The sequence below is a fragment of the Chinchilla lanigera genome, unplaced genomic scaffold, assembly GCF_000276665.1.
Source record: "Chinchilla lanigera isolate Chin_1 unplaced genomic scaffold, ChiLan1.0 scaffold00088, whole genome shotgun sequence".
Lineage (NCBI taxonomy): Eukaryota > Metazoa > Chordata > Mammalia > Rodentia > Chinchillidae > Chinchilla > Chinchilla lanigera.
In genome coordinates, this window is record NW_004955489.1 from 2267210 (window position 1) to 2275883 (window position 8674).

Consider the following 8674-nt stretch of genomic DNA (forward strand, 5'->3'; position numbering starts at 1 on the left):
AATCGAGAAACAGAAAACTCCGACATAAAGTTTTCTCCTCCTCTACAGCCTCAATAATTGCTGAATTTCAAATGTGTGAATGTTCCTAAGCAAATGCTAATCGTCCCATACTTCTTAATTTGCCTTTACAATTATTTCCATAAAATGAAAAAAATCTCCAGGGCTCCAACCCTCTGGAGGTTATCTTCCCAAAATGAATTCTTTTGCTTTCCACACTTCTCTGAGCTCACTGTATCTGTGCCGCTCCCCTCCACGAGGAGTGCACTCCAGCAACCCGCGTAGCGCTGCACAGCACTACCAGGCATCTCAGACTAACCCATACGAGCAAAGCAGGCGCAACGCAGTCTCTCCTCCGACCACAAATGTCCTGTGCACTTGCTCAATCATTTTTTCTTAAGAGGTACAAACTTTAGCTCACAAAACTCAATGTGTTGTTCACCCTTTACTCCATCTTTCCAAAACACTAAGCCACTTTTTAATTGTTTAATTTTGCGTTTGATTATTAGAAGCTCATTAATATAACACAATAAACCCTGAATAAGTATGTGCTCAAAAAAAATTTCAAATGAAATTCTACTTCATTGAATTTCTAGCTAAGAATAAATAACAGTTTTTTGTTTTGACAACTATACCAGATCAATTTTTTTAAACCACAAATATGTATGCTCCATTTATAAGTTTAGGATACTGAAGATACTTAATATTTTTTAACAACTATCTCATGATGACTCACTACTTAGAATATCAACTGTAACACACTTCAAACAATGGGAAAAAAAATCATTCTTAATACATGTATGGCTGTCAGAAGAAAGCTTGTAAGTAAATTTCTAATAACAGCCTGCTGTGTTGTTACTATTTCCTTTCAAGAAATGATAAGTTAAAGGTTCCAGCTGGACATGGTAGCACATGCCTGTAATCTCAGCACTTGGGAAGCTGAGGCAGGAGGATTGCTATGAGTTTGAGGCCAGCCTAGGCTACATAGTGAGTTGAAAGCCAACCTGAACCAACTTACTACATAGTGAGTTGAAAGCCAACCATAGTGAGATTCTGTCTCAAAAAAAAAAACCCAAAATGAAACAACAGGAAAAAAACAAAAGCAAAGATTCCAATGTTTTCCTTTAATTAAAACAGTATTACATACACATACCAAATATGTAAATAATCACTTTACCCCAAAGCTTGAAATGCTTTATTCGTAGTAGTTTGTTCACTCTCACATTATCCATACACAGGAGCTTTCATATTGGGCACTAAGTGGCTGAGGGCAGGGTGAGACATGGACAGGGGTGAAGCCAAATTAAAATCTAATCTAAGGAGAAAATCTATGCAAACACACTGTGTACAAACATAACCTGATTTATTACAGAAAGTAATGAAAACAGCACTACTCAACAAGTTGTATCAATCAAGGAAATGTTTTTATCTCTGCTTTCCTCACTGCTATGGTCTGTCACTACCTTAAACAAAAACATGAAAGACAGCAGCATTTGCTACTTGCTTCTAAATCTGTTAAGTTAGAAAAGGAATCAAGTCACTCAAAAGTGCTTTCAGAGGTCTGGGAGCAACCCTACCTAATTATACAAACAAGTCTTAAACCTCTATAAAACATTAGAAATCTTATCTCTACCGTAAGTCAAAGTATCAGTTTTAATACTGTCCATTAAACTGAACTGTGATGCCTCCAGAAATCAACTGCTCCGTGCATTGCCTCTCTCCCTACACACTGTGGCTAGGTGTGACCTCTGCTCGTGTCACCCTTGTATACATAGTAGCAATGTCTCTAACAATGACACGGACGGATGCAGCGAAGGGCAGCGAGGACCTCCCTCAAGACTCATCATACAACACCCTGCTACTGAGTTTTTAAAATGCAGTGTTTCAACTCTGTCATAAAAGTCTTCAGGCCAAAGAGCCATAAAGAGCACCCTGGAATTCTAATAACAGCTTTAAAATATACATACGATAGTGTGTGCCAAGCCATCAGCTGCACTATGAACAAAAAAGTAAGCACAAAGCACATACATGCATTCAAGTCTATTTAAACTTCTCCTACAATTTTTAAAAATGTGGCTTAAAAAGTGAAGCCTAAAAGTAAATACAGAAAGTTAACAATAAAGGTGTCTATTTTTTTATTTTGGAAAATTATGTTGTAGAGTCTTCTGATGCTTATGGAAGAGAGAGAAAAACATAATAGACTGCATGAGGAAGGGCATAAGCCAGATCAGTAAGAATCAGCTTTATCCTAGAGTTTCTAAAAATTCAGGTTTACATTTTACAAATATAATTAGCACTAGCTTGGAAAATGAATTGGAAGGAAACTTAAGCCTGGAGGAAAGACTAATTAAGGTACTCAAGAAACTAACGTAAGCCTCACAGTGAGATAAGGGCGTAACTAAAGTGTAAGCTCCATGAAACATAAATCAGCTGCGGACACAGATTGGGCCGATGTGAGTTATAACACAGGGTTGAAACTCAGGTTTCTAACTTGAATCTCCAGTTACTAAAAATGCCACTCAGCTAGCAAATTTGCAGGACATGGGTAAGTTTAGAGACCAAAGTTGGTGGCTGTGATGACAACTTAATTTAGAACTTTTTTTTTTTTTTTTTGTCTTTTTGAGACAGGATCTCACTGTGCAGTTCAGACTGGCCTTGAGCTCACTCTGTAGCCCAGGCTGGTCTCAAGCTTGCAACAACCCTCCTGCCTCAGCCTCCTGAGTGCTAGAAATACAAGCGGGCTGGGATTACAAGCATGGGCCACCACACCCAGCTTGGGACATTCTAAATGTCCTAAGATAATCATTTTGGATTGCTGCAGGACATCCAAGTGAAGACATCAGCCTACTATTTGGAAACATATCGGGGAAATTCTGTGTTACAAATATGCACATGGGCAATGGATATTATCCATGAAGAGAGCATCCAGAATTCCATGACAAGGTCCAAGAGTATTAGGTAAGGGAATATATATATATTCAGGGGCTATAACAAAAATCTTAGGGGTACAGAAATGAGTAGGATGTTATCCTCCAGGGTTTACAGTTGACTGGGAAACAGATTTATAAACAAGCAGCTATAAAACTGTGCAATGTATATGAAGTGGACAATGGCAATGGAGAAGCTGAACACAGCAGGAAGGTTAGGAATAGAAACACAGAGAACGCTGGGTCAGATAGGTAAAGAGAAGAGCACTTCTTTTCTTAGAAGAAAATTTCCGACACATAAAGTAGACAACAATATCAGGCTGACAGAAGCCAATACCAGAAGAGCTGATACGCTGGTCAACAATGACATCCCCAAAGGCCAGGCAGGATGCAATTTCCAACCTGCTCTCACCAGACAGCCAGGATAACAATAAAGATCCATAAACTTCAATACGCCTTTTACAAACTGTACCTTCACTAACCGAGCGCAGACTCCTTCACTTCTGAGTAGAAGTGTATCAGCTCCGTGAGGGAACATCATCTTAACTCTGTCTGAAGTCCTGATTAGAAGTTATAATGTCTGACTGACATAAAGTCCTCCATGACAAACCAATGGCCAACATCATATTAAATGGAGAGAAGCTGACAGTTTTCCCTCTAAAGTCAGTAATAAGACAAGGATGTCCACTGTTACCATTCCTACTCAATACAGTTCTGGAAACATTAGTCAGAGCAACTAGACAAGAGAAAGAAATAAAAGGAATAAGGATAGGAAAGGAAAAAGTCAAATTACCACTATTTTCAGATGACACGATCCTCTACACAGAAGGCCCAAGAACTCTACCAGAAGACTCCTAGAACAAATAACTAAATTCAGAAGCATAGCAGGATACAAAGTCAGTGCTCAAAAATCAGTAGCATTCCTGTACACCAACAACAGACTCACTGAAAGGGAAATTAGGGTAACAGTACCTTTCACAATAGCATCAAGAAAAATAAAATACTTAGGAATTAACCTAACCAAGGAAGTGAAAGCTGTCTACAACAAAAATTATAGCACTCTGAAAAAGGAGAATGAATAGGACATCAGAAAATGGAAAGATAGCCCCTCTTCCTGTATAGGTAGATCCAATATAGTCAAAATGGCCACACTACCAAAACTATTACATAGATATAACACAACCTCAATCAAAATACCAGTAGCATTCCTCATAGAACTAGAGAAAGCAATCCTAAAATTCATATGGAATCAGAAGAAGCCTAGGATAGCAAAACCAATTCTGTACAACAAGGCCAAGGCAAGGGGCATCACAATCCTGGACCTCATGTTATACTAAAAAGCTGCCATGATAAAAACAGCATGGTACAGTATTAATAACAAAAAAACAGATTCAGGGATCAATGGAATAGAACAGAGGATGCAGAAACAACTCAAGACACAGTCAGCCACCTTATCTTTGACAAAGGAGTCGAACACATTTGCTGGAGGAAAGACAGCCTCTTTAATAAATGATGCTTGGAAAACTGGCTCCCCAAATGCTAAACGTTGAACCCAGCCTCCTATCTCTCACCACACACTAAACTAAAATCAAAATGGACCAAAGATTTAAACAGTAGATCAGAAACACAAGCTGCTGAAAGAAAAATCACTTGAAGACATAGGTGTAAGCAAAGACTTTCTGAACAGAACCCCGGTTACACAAGAAATAACACCAAGAATCAACAACTGGACTGTCACTGTATTAAAAAGCGTCTGCACAGCAAAGGAGCCCACCAATAGTGTGAAGAGACAACCCACAGCATGGGGAAAAAATTTTGCCAGCTATTCCTCAGACAAAAGGCTAATATGTAGAATATATAAAGAACTCAAAAAAATAGGTCCCCCAAATTTACAGACCCAATCCAAAAATGGACATCTGAAAAGAAAAGACACATCTCAGACAAAGTAAAAACAGCCAATAAATATACAAAAAATTGTGCAACATCACTGGTCATTCAGGGAATGCAAATTAAAATAACACTGAGATTCTACCTCACTCCAGAAAGAACGGCTATCACAAAGAAAATGGTGGTGGGGCTGTAAGGAAAAAGGAACCCTTGTTGGTGGGAGTGTAGACTGGTACAGCCACTATGGAAATCAGTATGAAGATTTCTCAAAAGAAATAAAACTAGAAATTCCATTTTACCCACTATTCCCCTTCTAGGCATCTTCCCAAAAGAGTTAAAGACACCATATCACAGTGACATATGCATAGCCATGATACAGCAGCACGATCACAACAGCCAAATCTCGGAAACACCCTACATGTCCGCCAACAGATGAACAGGTAGAGAAGATGTGGTGTCTGTGCACAATGGAGGGTGGCTGTCAGAAAGAAGGGTAAACATGAGTCACTTGTAGGAAACTGCATGCACTTTGAGACCATAAATGTTAAGTAGGGCTGGGGGTTTAGCTCAGCAGCACAGCACCTGCCTGGCAAGTGCGAGGTCATGAGTTCGATTCCCAGTACCAGAAAAAAAAGCAAAACAAACAAACAAAAAACCATAAATGTTAAGTCAAGTCAATCAGACACACAACTTAAGTATCCCATGTTTTCTCTTAAATGAAAAACTCAGTATGTAAATAAAATATGAAATAAAAGATAGATAATGGGAAAAAGGAGAGAAAGAGCTATTGTTATCCAGCAAGGGCCACGTACCTAAAAGCATACCTTGATTTAGTATAACTGTCTTACGTGTTATACCCACTTTTGGCCTATTAGTCTTCTTGTTCATCTGTACATATGATAACTAATGTTATAATTATTTATAGGATAAATTAATTTGATGTTGGCACAAAAGGGGGGATGGAGGGAAGGGGAAAAAAGAATCGAGATGTGCTATGCACACACACCAATTCCCTACAATTAATGTACATAATCATTATGTACTGCAAACTTGTCATAATGAAAAGTTTTCAAAGTAACCAATTAGTTTTTTTAAAAGGAGGAAGTGAATACTTAGTAGAAACATCTGAGGCTGCAAAGTAAAGGCTTTAACAGAGAAGGAAATAAATGTACTTAAAAAGTACTTAGAAGTCCAGGGCTAAAATGTTGAGACAGAGCTTGTAAAAGTATGCTTAACTGGTAGAAATGACCCATTCTTCAATTCAAAACACTGGTTAGTTATGCAAAGGACTGTGGCACATGACTTGAGAGTATCCCAAGTAATAAAGATTTGACTGTGATTTTAGTTGATTACAAACTCACCTTGAGCCAACATGAAGTCCCAAAAAGGCAATTCCAATATTAAGCTACATTACCAGGATTACATACAAGGCAAAGGGTAGTACAACTGCTTTAATAGATGCTACTGAATGATGTAACTGGAGGAAAGGCCTACCTCTACAGTCCACATTTTAAAACATACAAACCGCACATCCTCCAGAAGAGGAACCTGGACATAACGCCTGGAACGCACTCTCTGGTTCCAGGCATAGAGTGGATGTTGCATATACTGAACTTGCTCAATGACAGACTTCAGACCAAACAGACTTCAGACCTTAAGAATATAAAAACTATTGCCTCAAACCAGTCTAAACTTATCATTGAATGTTTTTTACAAAGGGAGAATGATCCATCTCTTGGTGTTCACACTACAGAATCAAACCTTGCTGGCTGACTGCTTTGAAATTCATCATATTTGATACACAACAAATCTTGAAGCAAAACTCCAGCCCGGGTACTCGCCTCTGTCTGATACTTCACACACAAGCTAGAACTTGTCAGGTTGATGGACAGGCGACTTGTCACCCATTCCAGCCAAAACAATTTATCCTGTTCTCCTGGTCCTTGGCACTCATCAGCCTCCTGAAATGAACTACCCATCAGAACCGGAACCAAGGTGTCCTCTTTGAGGACAAGGATGCAATCCCTCTCACCTTTATGATCCATGAAGTCTGGCACAGAACAGTGTGTGTGGCTGGTATGCACAGACATCTGCTGAACTAACAGACAAAGGTCAATAGTGAACCTTTCAGGGACAAACACCCAAACTGCAACCCCAAACCACTTATTTATCACCAAGTAAGAACATTGCAATTAGACCTGAACACTGGGCCAGAGATAAAGTGCAGCAGTGCAGAACCTGCCTCGCAAGTGTGAGGTCCTGAGTTCAATTCCCAGTACCAAAAAAAGAAAAAAAAACCTGAATACTGAGGTTTTAGTTCAGAAAAAACAACTCCTACAATAACATTTTTTGTCTTAAAAGAAAACAAACAACAGGTGTACCACAGGCTCACCACCACTGAACCAGATGTTGTAAGAACAACTTTGTTGAGAACAATATTGGGTGAGATGCTCTCTGAAGTCCCTAAATCCAGAGCCGCTCCTAGTACTGTATCCAGCCTACACTGCACCTTAGAGACAGGGTGTGTAAGACAACCTGCTTTCATAAGTGATCAGAAATACAGTTAGACTCACTTGAGCAGTCATCTGTACTTGACATGTATTAACTACAGTTTCTTCTCCAAGACAGAAGACATAACACCTGGTCTTTACATCACAAAATCTTAAACCAATGCTTACAAATAAAAATATTTACGCTGGGCATGGTGGTGCACACCTGTAATCCTAGTCCGGGAGGCTGAGACAAGAGGATGGCCTCGAGGTGGAGGCTAGCCTAGACTATATAGTGAGCTCTAGGCCAGCCTGAACTACATACACAGGGAGACCAATCCCACCGAAGAGGCCAGGGGTGTAGCTCAGCGGAGGTTGAGCACTTACCACGCAGAAAGCCCTGACTCCATCCCCAACACCAAAAATAAATAAACTAACTCACAAATCTCTACCATATAATGATTTTTTTTCTAAATCTTGTTCCTTAAACATACAAGTAGTGGGGAAAGTAAGATGCCATCAGTTGACCTGGAAAAGGAGCCGTTAACATTTAACTGCCAGAAGAAACAACGGACAAAATAAGAAAACCCGGAAGATGTTTTAAGAAATTACAAGTTGGAGGATCATACGTAAATATGGCCGATCCTCCTCACATTCTGCATAAACCTTAATATCTTCACTTACCATTTTACAAGAAACGCTACCACAGTTTGGTTGGGAAAATACACAACACAACATAAATCACCTAATTTAGTTTCCTGGTTTTTAAGCTCCTGTCTAAAGCGTGGAAAGGAATACCGAAAATTACAGGGAGATCCTACTCCCCACCGCTATAGCTACAGTGGACACCTGGAACTGTCCAAATGCGTGTCCAGCTGTTGAGCGCTCACTCTGCTCACCGAGGTAAACACACACACACACACAGCCGCCTGGGCTCCCCATCGGGCTGGGAACCGGACGAAAGTTCTCCCCGCGAGGAACACACCTGCCTGCGGGCCGGCGGCGTCCTCGGTGAGATACCTGCACACCCGCACAGATGCACGGCCCACAGGGGCACCGCTCGGGTCACCCCGCGTTAGGAGCCAACCTAGGCGGGGCAGGCGCTGCAAGCGCGGTGCTCCCCCACTGTCCGGCGACGCGGCGTTCACGGCTCGGCAGGGCCAGACCCAGGGCGCCGGCCCCGCTTCGGGCACCGGAGCGCCCCGCGCCCAACTCCCGGGGAACTTAACTCCAGCAGGCGCTCCTCCCTCCGGGCTCTGGGGCCTCCGGGACGGAGTTCGGCTCCGGTCCGCACACCTGGGCAGGGGGCTGACCGCGCCCGAAGCCTGGGCCCGGCCGGGAGGCGCGCGGACGCGGACGCCGCACCGGGTCGGA

The 8674-nt window shown here is 41.3% G+C and overlaps 1 protein-coding gene across 1 annotated transcript in view; it reads right to left on the minus strand.

Annotated features, from left to right (window-relative positions):
• The window catches only part of Syt14 (synaptotagmin XIV), a gene marked incomplete at its 5' end in the record, with an annotated part of 257951 nt that extends 249326 nt beyond the window's left edge, over nt 1–8625 (minus strand). Inside the window, 1 exon segment of the mRNA XM_013504506.1 lies at nt 8286–8625.
• Nucleotides 8626–8674: the final 49 nt, after the last annotated feature.